Source organism: Macrotis lagotis, chromosome 2 (assembly GCF_037893015.1).
Source record: "Macrotis lagotis isolate mMagLag1 chromosome 2, bilby.v1.9.chrom.fasta, whole genome shotgun sequence".
Lineage (NCBI taxonomy): Eukaryota > Metazoa > Chordata > Mammalia > Peramelemorphia > Peramelidae > Macrotis > Macrotis lagotis.
Genome location: NC_133659.1, coordinates 42,638,508 through 42,657,638, shown reverse-complemented (window position 1 = coordinate 42,657,638; position 19,131 = coordinate 42,638,508). Strand labels below are relative to the sequence as shown.

General features: G+C 37.5%; 1 pseudogene; it reads right to left on the bottom strand.

Annotated features, from left to right (window-relative positions):
• LOC141511857 (calcium-activated chloride channel regulator 1-like) overlaps positions 1-19,131 on the bottom strand; it is a 36,349-nt pseudogene that overhangs the window by 12,729 nt on the left and 4,489 nt on the right.

Genomic DNA, 19,131 nt, shown 5'->3' with positions numbered 1-19,131 from the left:
CAGGAGGATCTTTCAGTCTTAAAGTTTTCAAATATGAAATGTGCAATTTTCAGAAACTCCACCCAAACCCCTTTTCTCTAATCCAGGAAAATTCATCACAGTTGATATTGCCCCTTGAAAGTAGAGCTATTCTGGTAGGAACCCATTGATATTCAATCCTAGTCAGGGCATGTGTTCTTTCTGACTCTAGAATAAAGGGGGGATGATGAGACAGTGCACAGATGAGCATCCACAATATGCAAGGAATTGTTTCTGATTCTTTTGTTATTACCGTGAGGGTTAAAGAGGAGTAAGCTTATGAACCTTAGAGGAGATATGATGAAAAATGCATGGCTCTGGAGTATGAGGCTCTGTGGGTCTCAGTTTCCTCATCACTAAAAGGAAGAGATTGATGGTCTCTGGGGTCTCTTCCTCTTATTCTATGCTTCTTTTGACTAAATCCTTTCACAATAAAGACTCTTCTCCTAGAGAAGTTTTGGGAAGCTATGATCCACTTTAAATTGCCAAACTGGTGACTTAGAAACAAAGGTTTGACCAATAGCACTCAATTCAGGGAATGTTATCCAGATCCTGGGGTAGGGACATCATCTGCTAAACCAAATGATAAATCTTAGGGAGTTGTCCAAGATCCTTTGATTTTCAATGACTTGTGAAAGGTCACAGTTAAAGAATTCTATTAGCATCATTTGAACTTGTATCTTTCTCAGTATCCTCACTGTGAAGCAATATTGACTTTCCAGAAAACATTGTATTCTAATATTCCAGTGGATCTGGAATTCCATTTAAGTGAGTATCCCCTCCAATGATGCCAGTCGCAACCCATCCATCCCTGCCCATCCTATATGAGGCAATTTCATAGGGCAGTGAATAGAGTGGGTCAGATCTTCCTGTTGTGAGGTCTTGGATAAGTCATTTAACCTCAGTCTCTGCTTCTTCATCTGTAAAGTGTAGATAATAATACCACCTACCTCACAGAGTTATTGGGAAAAATCTATGAGATAATAATTATAAAATGCTTATCACAGAGCCAAGCATATAGCAGGCACTTAAGAAATACTTAGTACCTAATCTACCTACATGACTGTCTATGTTCTTCTGTTCATCACAAGAGAGCCTTTCAATACACTGTGGAGACCTTCCTTGAGTCCTTGAGACACTGGGACAATACAAGTGGAGCACAAGGATTGCTACCCCTTAGCATATCTGTGTACCAGGGCATAGATCAGAGTAAAGATAGGCATTGCCTGAGACTTTCTATTCTGGAAATCACTTTATGTCTAGGATCTCATTTCAGCTTTTCCTTGGTATACTATGAGGTAGGTACTAGTACTTTAGGGACTATTGTTTCCATTTTACAAGTCAGGAAATTGAGGCTCATGTAGATTGAACAACTTGTCAGCAGTCACATGGTGTCAGCAGCAGGATGTGAGTTCAGATTTTCCAAACACTGAGACTAAAACTCTATTCGCTCATTGACTCTTGTGGGGAATTTGCCATAGAGAAAGAGTATATTTATTGAATGCAACCATTTATTTTCAGCAAAAGTGACCCCACTATAAATTTTACTATTGTTTGAAATCATTCCATGAAAAAACCTCAGACCTGAAGATTTTTATCTTACCAAAATCTCATTGTTTTACCACTTCATCATTTCAATCTCAGCCACTCCCCCAACACTAAACTTTTTTCTCTTAACCCTTAATCCCTCTGTGACTTTCCTGTCCAAAGCTCACCAGTCTCTTGCCTCGTTGCCCTTCCTGTTCTTCTCCGACACAAACTCTCATTATCTCTGCTCCCGCTCTGGAGCAATGGAGAACTGGTAAAACACTCTTAAAATAATTGTCTGGTCCCCCTAGGAGCCTACATCACATTCACTTCAGCCAGCCCTTTGATCTGCTTTTTGTATTACTCCTGATTCTCCAGCACATCCCTCACAACCTCTGTTCTGGTCATTCTCCTAACTCTTTGAGACCCAGCTTCTCATCCATAACTCTCAAAACCCAGCACACGACATCAGCTCCTACTTTGCTGAAAAAAATCAAAGCCATTCTGCATGTTTTCTGATCTCTCCCTTATTTCATTCCTCCTGTATCAGGAGAAGCAACAGAGCTCAACCACCAAAGTGCCAACTCTCCACATGAACCTTGCTCCCTTCCCTTCCTATTCCTCCAGGACCATTTTCCATTGACCTCCTTGCTTTCCCTCTCACACATCTCTAGTGTCCCCCTCCACTAATTTCTTCTTTCTCTCCTACAAACATGCCATACAAGTAAACTTGACCTTGAGTATAGGCCCAGGTACTCACTCTCTCTCTCTCTCTCTCTCTCTCTCTCTCTCTCTCTCTCTCTCTCTCTCTCTCTCTCTCTCTCTCTCTCTCTCTCTCTCTCTCTCTCTCTCTCTCCTTCCCTCTTCACTGTTAAACTTCACTTCTATGCCACTCAGGTTCCTCCAATCTGGTTTCTTTCTGTTCTTCCCCTTTGGAACTTGTATCTACAAGATTAGCCATGACCTCTCAGTCCTTATCCTGCCTAACCTTTACCCCTTTCTTCTTATAAACAAGTTCCTTACTACACAGCTGAGCGCTAGACTTTGCATACAGGTACCATTCATGGCATTTCCAATTCCCACCCACCAACTTGTCATTTATTTCTTTCATTTTCCTCTTTGGTAAAGGGAGACAGGTGGACAGCATAATCAATAGGATAATTCTATAATTTTTTCCCATTAAGATCAGCGATCTTTAGACAGTATTGGTCCTCAAAATGTGGAAAGCCTTCGATCCTTGGAGCCAACAATCACTTCATCACTCTTTGGCTGTGCTATCACATCCCCCAACTGGATGACTAATAACTCATTGGCTCAATGTGTTTAATAAAGCAACAGACCCAGAAATGTCTGTCTTTGTCGAATGGGGCCAAGATTCAAGATCACTGCACCTGGTTGCTCTGGATGTTTCTGCTGCATATCTTGCCCCTTCATATAGATCCTACCCAAGGCATTTCTCAATAGTTTTATAATTGCACAGTCATGATAGGTTAGAGTATTAGAGATTTAGTGTGAGAAGGAACTTCAGAGGTCTTCAACTCTACTCCATTCATTCTACAAATGAAAAAACTGAAGCCAACAAATATTAAGTGTCCTACCTGGGGTGATAAAGCTACTTACTTTCTGAGGAAGAATTTGTACTTGACTCTTTCTGACTCCAAGTTGACTGTTTGATTCATCCATCTCTTTTGTTGCCACTCAGGAGGGACTTGAACCCAGGTCTTCTTAACTCTAAAGTTGGCTTCCTTCCTTCCATACACAAAGTGCTTAATATTTGTTGATCTTAATATTAATTAGGATTTTGCCATATCACCATTTGTTGATATTCTTTCCCCATCACTTTTTTGTTGTTTTTTTATTTTAGTTTTTTGCAAGACAATGGGGTTAAGTGACTTGCCCAAGGTCACACAACTAGGTAATTATTAAGTGTCTGAGGCTGCATTTGAACTCAGATCCTCCTGATTCCAGGGCCAGTGCTCTATTCACTGTGCCACCTAGTTGCCTCATACATTCATTTTTTTAGAGACATAAAATTTATTCTTTTTTTTTTAGATTTTTCAAGGCAATGGGGTTAAGTGGCTTGCCCAAGGCCACACAGCTAGGTAATTATTAAGTGTCTGAGACCAGATTTGAACCCAGGTACTCCTGACTCCAAGGCCTGTGCTCTATTCACTGTGCCACCTAGCCGCCCATCAAATTTATGCTTGACAGTATGTATGTGAGGAATCTTCAGAATAGAAATTCACTTTTAAAGTATTCACTACAATAGAGACAATATAGGGGAGATTATTTCACTGTAAATGCTGATTTGAGTCCAGAGCAGATAGATGTTCCTCCTGAAGCAACACCAGGTAACCTTGTAATAAGGGTGTTCCTTTGAGCATCAGTCTCTATCTGTATCAGGTCACTTTGAACAGAGGCTACACTGTCAAATGTGACCATCCCAGCCCAGGATCCCTTTTCAATAATCTGAATCAGGAAGAGTTTGGAGGCTTGATTCAATCATTTTAGTCGGTCCTCATTCTGAATGGAAAACATAAATCAAATTGGTAAATGGTGATTTTCAAGCAAGAAATGACTAAGCCCATACATGTGACTCTAGGGGCTCTAGGTACATTGTTGGATGCTCTGAGTTCTCCAAGACTAGGACAGCAGAATCTAAGCTCTAGAGTGTGGTAGCTTAGGAAGGATTTAAGGAAGGGCTTGGATAAGCTGTATATTTGCTATCTGAAGATGAGGTCACATATCACCAGGTGACCATAGGGGCATGGATGCTTCAGCCACAGTAGTTCTCAGAGTTTAAGTGGTGCAATGGACTGTCTTTGAATTGGTTGTTAACAAATTAGGAGATTCTCAGTGCATTGAAAAATGGAATTGTAGTGTTAATAATATTAATAAGTGGTATTGTACTTCTATGAAATTATTTCATATTTTAATTTGAGCCACATCACTGGGAATGAGCTACTATAGAAAATGGATTAGATTGTGATTTCACTGGTTTAGGGGACTCCTAAATAAAGAAATTCTCTCTAGCAAGGCAGGTTGGATTGTCTAAACAGTACATGTCAGATGTGAGAACTGAAACCAGGTGTTCTGAACTCAAAGGTCAGCTATTCATTCTCTATTATCACATTGTCTCTTAATGAATTCTTTTTGACCAAATAACAAATCAAATTGTGTTCTAGGGCTTCTAAACCAGTGGAAAACAGTGGCATAGAATACGGAGTACCCACATTAATGAAATCATTTAAGGACCTTTTTCTGGTTCTTTAATGTATGGAATCCAGGCTAAACTTTTAGGTAAGATATGCAATGCCTTTGCACAATCAACAAAAAAGAAGGAAAATATGAAGTCATACAAAATGGACTGGTTAGTTTTGCTAACGGACACTGCAGATGTTCATGGACTAGGAAACTAGCTGTCGAACAAATTCTTAATTTAGTCATTCTTTGATAATCAAAAGGTCATCTTGATTCAGGGAAACATTGGTCATGAATCTTTGTTGGAGAAAGAGGAGGGGAGAAAATATGAGTATGAGGACTTAAAGGGGAAACATGGTGAAAGGTGCATGATTCCCTGCTTCCTAATTTCTTTTAAACCCTGAGATCAATGTAATGTCTAACAAGTACAAGATTCTATGGGTTCACCATATGATGTAAACACTCCCCCCAGCCTCCAGGAGAATGGGGCAGGTTTGGCTTACAGCCATGCTTCCAGATTTATCCAGAACTAAGCACAAGATCCTTTCTCTAATTTGCTTCAATGAGAAGGTGGGCTTGGGTGGTTGTGCTGCTGTCATGGGAGTGGATGTCTTGTAGTCATCAGAATCTTTGATCACTTCCCATGTGCTCCTGAGGTTGCACTTCTTGTTTTGAGAATTTGGAGCCTCTTTGTTATGGTTATTTTCTGTACAAAATTCAACCACCTGAAAAGTGAAACGGCATGATAAATGTGAAAACTATAATACAGGGTTAACTAACTTGTATCTATGAACTAGGTTTTGAAAAGACATTTTTATACTTTTAAAATATAATTGGTTTTGCTTGTCCTTCTGAGTATTTTATTTTATGCAGTTCAGACTTGATCATGTGAAGGGGTCCAAAGACTTCATCAGAGCACTGAGGGGTCTATGACACAAAAAAGGGTAAAAATACCTACTATGAGGCATAAATAGAACAAATCAAACTAACAAGCTAATGATGATTTAGGGCAGGGGATAACCCATTTGAAAAATTCTTCAATATTACTAGGATTCTAGTTCTGCTCTTTCTACTGTCTTGACTAAGTCATTTAATTTTAGTTGTCACTGTAGAAGGAACAATGTCAAATGGGAAAGGAGATAAAGACTGTGAAGAAACTTTGACATGTCACTTTGTAAAGATGGGTTGAAGGAATGGGGGGAATCCCAGCCTGAAGAAGAGAAGTCTCAACAGGAGCAGGATAGCCTTATACAAATATGTTATGTTCTATAAATGGAAAAGATATTAGACTTGTGCTTGACCCTGGCTAGATGAGATGTGTGGGGTGTTTTGTGTGTGTGTGTGTGTGTGTGTGTGTGTGTGTGTGTTTGTCTTTGTGTATCTGTGTGGGGGGAGTATGCTCAGAATTAGGATCAGTGTCTGCAAGTTACAGAAAAATCAGATTTTTAGCTCCATGTAAAGAGAAACTTACCAAGAGTTAAAGCCTTCCAGAAATAGAATGAGCTACATCCCAGAAGCAATAAGCAGCTCATTACTTGATGGAGGGCTCTGCCCCATTACTGGGCATCTTCAACTGAATAAGCCAATTGAAGGTTATGGAAGAAATTCAAACTATAGTCAAATGTGGGGTAGGACCACATTTGAGCTTTCTCATAGCTAAATTTTATATTTTTATTTTCACATTTGCTGAGCACTCTTGGAGGTTTCATGTACTTGATCATTGCCATGAAGAATCATTAGATTGGCAGCAAGTGAGATAACTTTGGACCTTGTTAGGGGGTGAGTTAATCTAACAGGGATGTGCACAGGTACCCTTAGTGAAACAGAACTCCATCTGCACAGTAGAGCTGCCTCTCTTTTCTGGCTCCCCAAATCACATAGAAATGGGGTCTTCTGCCAGCACCATAGACCCCATTTAGTTCAGTCTCATAGAGGCCACGGTGCTTAAAGAGAATGGACAGCCCTATATTAGATGTAGTGAGGAAGCAAGGAAGTGCCATATGGAAGCATAGGTAATATATTTATCGGATGTTCAATTGAGTCAGAATTGGATGGAAAGACTGATACATGGGATAACAGAACTAGGTCGAAAAGCTCTCAGCAGGCCTCTAGTATTAGTCAGTTGAAAAACATTTATCAAACACTTATTATAAGCCAGATCAGAAAAAGAACTAATTGAACTACAATCCCATTAAAGAGTAGCTGCTTGATTAATGTTTCTTGAATTGAGTTGGATCGAATTAAATTGAATTAAAATAACTCAAATCAATAGATTATGTAGAATAGTGGGTCCATAGTCAGGAAAAAGTGAACTCAAATCCTATCTCAGATACTTAGTAATGACCTTGGAAAAATCACTTATCTTCTGTCAGTCTGTTTCCTCATCCATAAAATGGGGATAATAATAGGACCTACCTATTGGAGGATAAAAATGACATAATATTTGTAAAGGGCTTTGGAGATTCTAAAGCACTGTATAAATCTATTATAATCATTAAACAACTAGGCTGCAACTTTTATCATTCCCTAAGGATAGGATTAAAAATGATAGAATTAGGGCAGCTTGGTAGGTGGTGCAGTGGATAGAGCACTGACCCTGAGAACCTGAGTTCAAATTTGACTTCAAACAACAATTACTTAGGTGTATGACCTTGGGCAAGTCATTTGACCCCATTGTCTTGCAAAAAAAAACCCAAATAATAAAATAACTCCTGAACATTTTACCCACAAATATTTTTGCAGTTTCATTGTGTCTCTGTGCACCAGTTGTACCTTGTTATATTTGGGTCTTCTCATGATCTTATTGACTGATCTGTGCATGTTATCTCATTCTCTCTAGATCAAATTCAGTTTTACATAAAACTGGTTCCTCAGTGATGAAAAATTTCCCTAAAGCCAAATTATTGTTCTTTTTTCTTTCAAGTCACCTATGGAATTTGCTGGGTTTCATTCATATTTAACACCAAGACAGATAATCAGGTCACATTTACTTCTTAAAAGCATGAAAGATGTTAAAAAAGGAATACTGTTTCTGGATGATTTTTTGAGAGATATTTTAGATTGAGAGGCCAATTCAGGTAGGCACCTTCTACCTTTCTGAAAGCTTAACTTTTTTGTATTGTTCAACCAATCAATTGTACCCAATTCTTCATGATCAATTGGACCACAGATTGGCCAGGCCCTTGAAGTTTATCCAAGGTCATCTTTGTTTTTTCCATAGAACTATATATCTCATCATCTGCCAACCTCTTTTCCTTTTGCCTTCAATCTTTCTCAACATCAGGTCTTTTACAATTAGCCCCATCTTTTTAGTGGCCAGAGTATTTTAACTTCAGCTTCAGTATTTGACCTTCTAGTGAATAGCCTGAATTAATTTCTTTAAGTATTGAGTGATTTGATCTCATTGCTGTCCAAAAGACTCTCAAAAGTTCTTTAGCATCACAGTTCAAAAGCTTTGATTCTATGATGCTCAGTTTTCCTTATAGTCCAACTCTCATAGCCATACTTTCTACTGAAAAAACCATATTATTAACTATATTGACTTTTTTCAGTGAGGTGATATCTCCGCTTTTTAATATGTTGTCCTGATTTGCCATAGCTTTCCTTCCAAGGAGGAAAGAATCTTTTAGTTTCTTGACTTCAGTCACATCTCCAATGATCTTTGAATTTAAGAATATTAAAATCTGACATGTTTCACTTTCTTCTTTCTCTATTTACCAGGATGTGATGGCACCAGATGCCAGGAATCTTAGTACACACACACACACACACACACACACACACACACAAACATATATATATATATATATATATATATATATGTATATGTATATATAGCATTGTCAGCTTTTATATTTTCTTCCTTCATCCTTATCAAGACTCCTTAATTCTCTTCTGCCATCAGAATAATACCATATACATATCTGAGATTGTCGATATTTCTCCTGTCAAACTCAATTCTGATGTTTGATTTATCCAGCCAAACCTTTCACATGATGTACTTTCCTTTACATTAAATAAACAGGGTCATAATATACAGACTTGTGGTACTCCTTTTCCAATCTTAAACCTATCAGTTGCTCCATGTTTGCGACTAACTTGCTTCTGACCTACACACATGTAGGTAAGGAAACTGAGGCTGACAGAAGATAAGTTCTTGACCCATAGACAAGTTAGATGATGTGATATGCCCATTTCTTGAGAACTTGTCACATTCTGCTGTGATTCTCACAGTCAAAAGTTTTAGGATAGTCAATGAAACAGAAGGAGGTGTTTTTCTAAACTCCTTTGCTTTCTCCATAATCCAAGCAAATGTTGGCAATTTGATCTCTAGTTCCTCTACCTTTCAAAGACCATCCTGTTCTTCTTATAATTCTCAATTTGCATATTGCTGAAGCCTAGTTTGACATATCTTAAGTATAATCTTGCTAGTATGTGAAATAAAGTCAACTATTCTATAATTTGAGCACTCCTTGGCATTGCCGTTCTTTAGAATTCAGATGTGAATTAATCTTTATTCAACCCAGTGATCACCATTGTTTTCAAAAATTTGCTGGTATATTGAGTGCAGCACTTTAACAGCTTTTAGGATTTTAAATAGAATTCTATCATCTCCATTATTAGCTTTATTGTTGGTTATACTTCTGAAAGCTCACTTGACTTCATTCTCCAGGATTTTTGGCTCTAGATCAGTAACCACACTATTTGAGGTTATTGGTAATATTAAGAACTTCCTTCTATAGTTCTTTTTTGTATTCTTGTCACTTCTTAATCTCTACTGCTTCTATTAAATTTGTACTATATTTGTTTTATCATGCCCATTTTTGTATAAAATGTTCCCTTTATAGCTCCAATTTGTATGAAGAGATCTCTTGTCTTTCCCATTCAATTGTTTCCTTCTATTTCTTTGTATTGTTCATTTAAGAAAGTCTTATTTCTCCTTGGTATTATCTGGAATTCTGAATTTAGTTGGCAATACCTTTCCCCTTTCCTTCTTTCCTCAGTTTTTTGTAAAGCCTCATCAGACAGCCAGAAAGTCAAAGGCTTAGCTTAATGTGTCTCCCCAGCCCCCCAAATTAGAAGACTGCTTCTTTCAGTCAGTCAATAAGCATTTGGCCATTGAACCAAAATGCTGAAATGACTGAGATTTAAAAACCTGCTCTAAACTTATGAATATGCATTAATAGGTTTCAAAAGGCTAGAAACATTGTATAATAATAACAATAAAGTTATAAGATAATGTTTAACAAAAGGATAAACATTCAAAAAGAGCTATTGAGATCCAAGACAGTTACAAAGGATTTATGAAGAAAAATGCTATTCACCTCCAGAGAAAAAACTAATAGAGTCTGAATGCAGACCAAGGAATCCTTTCTTTTAAAACTTTCTTTATTGGGTTTTCTTTTGCAACATGGCTAATAAATATTTTTGCAAAGCTACACATATGTAGTCTATAGCAATTGTTTGTCTTCTCAAAGAAGGAGAGGGAGGCAATAATGAACTCAAATTTGTTTAAAATGAATGTTAAAAATTGCTTTTATATGAATTGGGAGAAAAAAAAGATATTGAGGCTATTCTGATCTAAAACCCAAGAATATATTCCCCCTAAAAGTTCAAATTTACTTATTTATTTTAAGGATTGAAGAGGTATTTAATTTCAAGATCTTAAGAGAATGGCCAAAGTGTAAGGGGAGTACAGAGAAGGGGAGGGGGACAGTAGAGGTTTGGACCTGTAATGGTGGTATTATCCTGTATTCTCCTGATTTTGTATCCTCAGTCTTTCCTTTTAGAGACATCATGGCTTATGAGGGGCTACAAAGCCCAAGGGTCCTTCCTCAGGACACCTGGACAGATGTTTTGATAGAGCATGTCATAGAAAGAGCCCTGAGCTAGCAATGGGACCAGGCACCTCTCACTTCATCTCTCCAAGTCTCCATTTCCTCATGAATGAAGTTAAAATGAAGGTTATAGCAAATGAGGTTATTCTAACATCAAATAAGAAGGGAGAGGCAAAATATCTTGTAAACCTTAACACTAAATAAATTCCAGTTCTTTGGGCTAGAACCTGCCCTGTTTCTTCTGTTTGCAAACTTCAGAATCAATGATCCAAATACTTACAGAATCAATGCTTTGCATGAACATGATGGAGGCTTTTGCTTTCTGACCTTGGTCAGGTAAGAAAAAACAATCTTTATGATACATTCCTGTTGAATCTTTTGTGCATGATCTGATTGAACAGATGCCACCCGAACAAAATTTCATCCTATTTTGACCAGTGATTTCTTCAGAACATCTGCAAACATATTAGGATTAGATTTTAAGAATACTGATTCATTTAAAACCACCTCAATTACACTAATTATTTCTTAATCACAGAGGGGGGTATGTATCAAGCATCCTATTTAGGCAGCAAAGGGTCAGACAACCAAAAAGAACCATTTCCATTTGGCAGAGAACTCCTGGTGGGAACTTCAGGTGGCTCCTTGGAATATCCTGATGCTAGCCTGATGTAGGGAGCACCACTGAGGTCCCTGACTGTGCTGCTCACAAGGATGGGCTCTGGGTTTTTGCTTGCAGAATCACAGACCCAGATCTGGCAGAGAATTTAAAGATTCTCTAGTCTAGATGTTCTTAACCTGGGGGTGGAGGGAGAGCTGAGTGCATTTGTTTTTTAAATATTTTTAAATATTTTGACAACTATTTTTCAATATAACTGGTTTCTTCTGCAATATCTTTTTATTTTTTTGCATTTAAAACATTCTTATAAAAAGAGGTTCAAAGACTTTTATCAGTCTCCCCCAGGAATCTATAGCACAATAAAAGATTGACCCCTTTTCTAGTCCAAACCTTTCATTTTACAGAGAGAATGGAATCTCAGAAAGGTGTGGGATCTGCTCAAAGGCACACCAAAACCAGGTTTGAACCCATTTTTCCCATCTCCAAATCCATTGCTTTTTCTTCAAGTGTGATCCAGGAATCCCAAAGAATACCCAAGACACTTTCTAGATCACTGTGAGGTCAAAACTATTTTCATAATAATGCTAAGATGTTTTAATTCCTAATATGGTCTGTGTTGAGAGATGAAATCTATAGAAACAAAAGTTCTTATGGTAGGGAAATCCTCCATAATTTATGAGTGCAAAAGATCATGAGATTCTGGGGGTGAATCAGTTGTTAAATTTTCATCAGTGCTTGATTTAATATTTTGTTAATTGTCCATACTTAAGAAAATGATGGAGAAATGTGAATAAAGCAAATTAAACTTCAAAATGTGTCCTGTGTTCATATTTTTTTTACAGAGTCATAGCTCTGTTGTTCAGCTAGAAATATTTGAAACATTCTACACTATGCTGCCTCTAAGAGGTATAACAATGTCACCACTATTCTATTGCCTTTTAATTCATTTTTATAATAGTGACACCACTGCACCATCTGGCTGCCTAAAGAGGAGGGGAAAGGTTTCTGTAATACTATAGATAGAGGTATAGTAGTGACAAGTTATATTTCCCACTCTGTTTCAGACAGCATAGATGTAGACAAGGCTGCTGAAATCTGTTAGAATTGATATCTTTCTTATGATAGGGACCAAAAACCCCAAGAAAATAAAGACTAACTCTTGTCTTCCTCCAAAGATGCTTGTTAAACCCATCTCTATTTTAGATCCTTAAGTTAAAATATCAGTAATGTAATCTCCTAAGAGCTCTGCTGGTAGTGTTATAGCACTTGATTTCTGAGGTTAGTCTGACATCTGGTGGGTAATAAAGATACTCCAGTCCACCCAGAAATGTCCTTTTCAAAATGTCCTTTATTTTTAAAAATGTTTCTTTTATTTCCCAGTTTATATTTCATTTGAAGAAATAACTAGAATCATACTTCTTGTGACAACAAATAGTTTAAGCATATTGGATAATTATCTAATATCATCATTTGCCTGTTATAATCCAGGTGACTGATAACTATAAACTATAAAACTATATACATATATATATATATATAACTATAAAAAGAGGTGGTGATGATGATGATGATGATGATAATGATGACGATGATGGTGATGATGGTGATGATGATGATGATGATGATGATGGTGATGATGGTGATGATGATGATGTTTGTCCTTTCTGGGAAAAGACCATGACAAAAAGGATGCCATGACAAGTAAGTGAAAAGGGTTTGAATGTCACCAACCTCATTTTCTCCTCCAGAATCATCTGGATCTACTGGTCAGGTATGAATCAGGACAAGTGGAGATGGCCCTGGGTGAGAGGCAGTTAGGGTTAAATGACTTACCCAAGGTCACAGCTAGTAAGTGGCAAGTGTCTGAGATTTGAACTCAGGTTCTCTTAACAACACAGTTGGTGCACTATCCACTGTACCATCTTGCTGCCTAAAGAGGAGATAAAAGGTATAAGTATTCTTTCCCAGAATTCTATACTGCAATAATTGTGAAAAGCAGTGGACATGAACAAAGAACTCCTAGAATGTCTCTAGTCTGCAGACATGAAGTAAGACTATCAAATTCAAAAATTTCAAAGACAAAAATTTATTCCTTACATCATAAATCACCCAGATATAAAATATCATATGAAAATCCAAGTTTTCCCTTACTAACTAATTTGGACTGAACAACAGTACAGGGCTTACTGTAAATCTTATTGCAAGTTCATCTGTAAGTCTGTTTATAGTAAGGTAGAGGATTGCCCCTCCTCCTTATGCTACCTAATATAGTCCCTGAAAGCCCAGACCTGGATCAAAAGTGTTAATGAAGTGTTAAGTTAACCACAAAGGTATCCCTTACCAACTGATGTGGAAAGTTTCTCTGGTTGAATCTTAGTTGGTTAATGTTTTTTTGTTATCAAAGATCAAAAGGACAGCCCCCTCTCTGATGAGGGCACTCCATGCTGAGTGTTCCTGAGCCAGTGTCTCCCATGCTGTACAATCAATTCTAAAGTTCTTCAATGAGACCTTCAGGGTGTCTCGGTATCATTTCTTTTGACCCCCTTGTGAACATTGCACTGTATGAGTTATCCATAAAATAGTTTTTTGAGCAAGCATACATCTGTACAACATGTCCAACCCATTGTAGATGCACTCTCTGTAGTAATGCTGGAATGACTGAGTCGAGAAGACAACAAAAAAGATCAGCTGAGCAGAGAAATTAGTCAAGCCCCTAACTTTGAACAGCTATAGAGGGATTTCAGATGTTTAAGAGCTAAGGCAGTCAAGGTTTTGTGGAGGAGATAGCTTTAGGAGGAGGGAAAGGGGCTTTTATTTCTAACATCCACCAGACTTCCCATAGTCTTCAGCAGCAACTTATCCAAAGAGAGGCATTCCATCCAGATGCTACAAAGTTCATAGATTCAAGAGAGTTGGAGGTACAATTGAAGACCAGATGCAAACACTATAAACCACCAAGGAAACAAAAAGAGGGAGATAATTGCTCCAAGAAACAAACTTTCTGGACTCAGAAAAAAAATTTCTGAAGAGATATGTACATGGGAACCTTGGCTGAACAATCCACTCAGCAGAGATACTATATCCAGAGGAAGCTGATGAGGATTCTTGTTTTTGTTGTTCTGTTATTCCAGTTGGGGTTTTCTTGTCAGAGATACTACAGTAATTTGCCGTTTTCTTCTCCAACACACTTTAAAGGATGAAACTGAGTCAAACAGGGTGAAGGGACTTGCCCAGGGTCACCCAGCCAATGTCTGAGTCAAATAAGAACTCACGTCTTCCTGACTCCAGGCCTAGAGAAAGACTTCCAGACCCTGAATGGGAAAGACTTGAGAATTGTCTTTGCCACATATGTATCCTGTATGCCTCACTACCACTGTTCAGATTTAAGCTCACCCTTCTCATGAATACTATGGTTATTTGTGGGAGCATACGCACTATTTATGGGGAAAATACTTTGTAAAAACTATTATTATTATTATTATTATAGTCTTTGTTAAGTGTTAATCTAGTCTTCAAGCTGATTGTTAATGGGAAGCATACTGATGGGGGCTTGAAAATTTATCCTCAGAATCTGAAGAAGCAGAATCTGAGAAGTTAATCTACTAGTTTGAGTGCTAAGTTGGGGAAGCATCCAAAAGTGGTGTGTGTGTGTGTGTGTGTGTGTGTGTGTGTGTGTGTGTGTGTGTGTTCAACTGTTTAATAACGTTCCTACTACCTTCCTTCCCCATTCTCTTCTTTGTATTTAGACACTTCTCTTTATCTCCCTTAATTTGATCCAGTGGAAAAGAGCATCAGACCTAGAGTCTCAAGGAACTTGGATCTGAATATCACTTCTGACACTCACTAGATGTATGCAAATCACTGAACTTTTCACTATCTCATTTACTCATCAGAAAAATGGCACATGGTAGTGAGGACCAAGTGAGATGATGTATATAACTGTGAGGCATTTCCTTATTCAAAGTAACCATTGTGATGGGTAAAAGATGAAATGATTAAGATCAAAGCTTTATTTCTTCGGACATTTCATCTTTTTACCCACCACACCTTCCAAGCTTCCCCTTTATCCCTGCTTCTAACACTGCGCCTCAATTCAACCTCCTATTCTGCTTCCTTCATTCATATTTGGCATTCTGACGTCCCCAGGAAAAATCTTTCCTTTGATCTCTATCCAAATCATCCTACTTCTAATTATTCTACCTTCTATTATTACTCCCGAATTGCATTATCAATTAAAGTTTGAAGTTTGAATGGTTCCCTCATTGAAGGATTTCAAAGAGTAGGTGAAAGGTAAATGACAAGAGAATTGGAGAGAGAATTTTAGTTTTTATGGATTAGAGCTGATGGTCTAGAAGTTCCTTCCACATGGTAACTCAGTAATACACTTCTCCTGTTCTTGCCCACTTCTTAGAATGGAAACTCCTTGAGGAAAACGTTTTGGTTTTGTCCTGGTATTCTTAGCCCAAGTACAGAGCTTTTGCATTTAATAAGTGTTTGTGGAATTGAACTGAATTAAGATTCACATGCTTTCTTTTGAATCCTCAGAGTTCAGAACTAACTTCTTAAGGCCTTGGTTTTCTTACTGCAAAAACATATTCTTACAAATTTATATTATTTGTCACTGTAATGTTCTTGGAAAGCTGTACTCTTACTTCAATGATACTACCTGAACTGAATCTATCTATTGTCTACGTAGTAGATACATACTACATACCTTAAAATTTGATCTTCTGCCTAGATCTGTATTTCTAAGGAATTCATTTCCTTCAGCTCCTGCTTCTTCCTGTTTTTTTTTTTAAATATATTGTATGAGGCCAACAAGAGAAGATTTCATCTTGAAAAAAGAAAAAAAGTCCAGAGCCAGAGAGTTGGCAGTACTCTTTCACCCTCTGGGAACTAGGTTTAATGAAAAAAATCCAGCTACTGTGAATTGATTCAACCATTCTGGAATGCATTTTGAAATTATGCAAGATAGTTTTTCAATTGTCTGTACTCTTTGACCCAGAGATCAACTTACAGTATACCCCAAGGAGGTCAAAGTTGTAAAGAGAGAGCAAACAAAATATTTATAGCAGCATTTTTTGTAGTAGCAAAGGACTGAAAATTCAGAAGGTGCCCATCAATCTGGCAGTGGCTAAAGAAATTGTGGCTCATGAATGCAATGATATATTGCTGCTCTGTGAGAAGTAATGAATAAGAAGAACTCAGAAAAGAATAGAAAGACCTATGAACAAATGTTTTCCCTTCTCATATTGCTTTCCATCCTCTCTGTCTTTCTGTCTTTGAATCTTTCTCTTTCACTTACATAGTGACTGACTGTAACAATGGAACTACATAACACAGCCTTCGACTATGTGAATCATAACAAAATATGGCAGTCCTCAAAGAGATGGAAGTACCAGATCATCTTATTTATTTCCTGAAAACTTGTATTTCAGGTCAAGAAGCAACAGTTAGAGCTAAATGTGGAACAGTTGATGGGTTTAACATTGGAAAGCCTATAAATTGGCACCTTATTTAGCTTCTAAGTGGCCATCATGTGAAATTTCAGATTGGATGAATCAAAAAACTGTAATAAGGTTTCCAGGAGAAATATCAACAATCTCAGATATGCAGATTATACCACTCTGATGGGAGAAAGTAAAAAGGAAGTATTAAGAAGTCTTTTAATGAGACTGAAAGAGGAGAGTGTTAAAGCTGACTTGAAAAAAAAAATAACCAAGATCTTGGCAACTGGTTCCATCACTTCCTGGAAATTAAAGGGAGAAGAAATGGAAGCGATGCCAGATTTTATACTCTTAAATTCAAAGATCACTGCAGATGGTGACTGCAGCCATGAAATTAAAAAACACTTGCTCCTTGGAAGGAAAAAAGCAATGGAAAATCTGGACAGCATACTAACAAGGACAGACTTCACCTTGCAGACAAAGGTCTAAATAGTCATGGTTATTGTCTTTCTAGTAGCACTGTATAGATGTGAGAGTTGAATTGTAAGGAGAGTTGATCACTGAAGAATCAATGATTTAGAATTTTGGTGCTGGAGAGGACTTTTGAGAGTCCCTTGGACAGCAAGGAGAATAAATAAGTCAATACTTGAAAGAAATTAATTTAGACTATTAATTCAGACTATTCACTGAAAGCCAAATACCACATAATGAGAAGCCAGAATTCATTGGAAAAGCCTCTGGTGTTGGGCAAAGATTAAAGGCAAAAGGAGAAGGGGATGACAGGAGATGAGATGGATGGATAGTGTCATGGAAACAATGAATGTGAAATTAGACTTGGTGATATAATGGAGAATAGAAGGAAAACACGATTGAACAAAAGCCACATAATAACCATGTAAATGTCAAGAAAAAATCAAAATATTGTTTTTTAATTATAATGGTCACACCTGGCTCCGAGCAAGATATTTGTGTGTAAATATACACATTTATACATATATCATGTCACATATATGGACACATACATATCTACCTATCTTCCTTGTTTAGGTTAGGGAACATAGGTATAAAATATTGCACATTCTCTCAGTCTCTATTATTGTGTTGATTAGTCTTTGAAGAATACTTTTTTTCTCTTTCTTTTTTGTTGCTATCAGTCATTTTAGTCATGTCTAACTTTTATAACCTCATTTGGAATAAAGATTCTGTAGCAGTTTGTCATTTCCTTCTCCAGTTTCTTTTACAGATGAGGAAATTGCAGCAAGCAGGATGAAGTGACTTACCCAGGGTCAAACAGCTAGTAAGTGTCTGAAGAAGAGTATTCTTCTTGACTTCAGGCCTGGTTCTATATCTATTGCACCAACTAGCTTTTTTTTTACTCTTTATCATAAGGAATTACTCTAGGGACAGAGAGGGAAGAGAGCACTATATTGGCAAAGGAAGATTTTAGTTTTTTAAACAAAAAAAAGAAAAAACCCAACTGTGACAAAATTTTTCCAGCTGGCTCCTGAGTTGGACAAGATCCCTTCTGCACTAGAGGACTAAGCACTAGTCAGGCTTAGAACAATGACCTGCATTCAAGAATCCCTGAGGACCATCCCCAATCTTCAGAGTAGAGGAATGCCAGAGAAGAGACAATGGACATGTGCTACAGATTTCTACTTGATTCTATATATCTTTTCATCAACCAATCAATCAACAATATAAATTCCTTGAAAGTGAGGTTGTTTCATTCTTTTAATTTTCATCTCCAGTTTCCATCAGTGCCATTTACATAGTAGTTCTAAGTAAATAATTGTTGATTAATTGAGTAGGAGAAACATAATTTCCAGAATGAAGGAGGTGATAGGTCTGCTATACTCTGTATTGACCTGATTACATTTGAAATGTCATATTTAGTTAACGAGAACTAAGAACCATGGTAAGATTGCCTAAATGTTTCCTCCGTGCTAGCTTTTATATGTCTAAGTTTGTATATTTGACCATGTCACTCTCCCACTCAAGAAGCTTTTGTGGCTCCCTATTTCCACTGTGACAAAATGCAAACTTCTCTGGTAATTAAAGTCTTTCACCATCTGTCTCCAGCTTTTTGTTCCAGGCTGATTTAAAATTCCTGCTTCTTAGCTAATGTATCAAACTGTTCTGCTTGTTGTTCCTTGTCCATCATGTTTCATCTCCTGTCCCCATGCCTTTTCACAGGAATGTGGGTGTCTGGGGTGCTCTCCTTCACCTTGACATCTTATGATCCCTGACTTTCTCCACAGCTCCGCTCAGGGGCCACCTTCTCAATCCCCCTCAATTGATAGCACTTCCCTGTTGCCTTATTACCGGATATTTAGAGATAAAGCTAAAGCCTGGACATTTAACTTCATTGATGTAAGGGAGTCCCAGGTGAGAAAATTCCCTCTGCCAATTCAAGTTGGCACCTTCTCCACTATGGAGACTCAGACAGTCACCTAGAGTGCTGAGGAGCTAAGTTGAATAA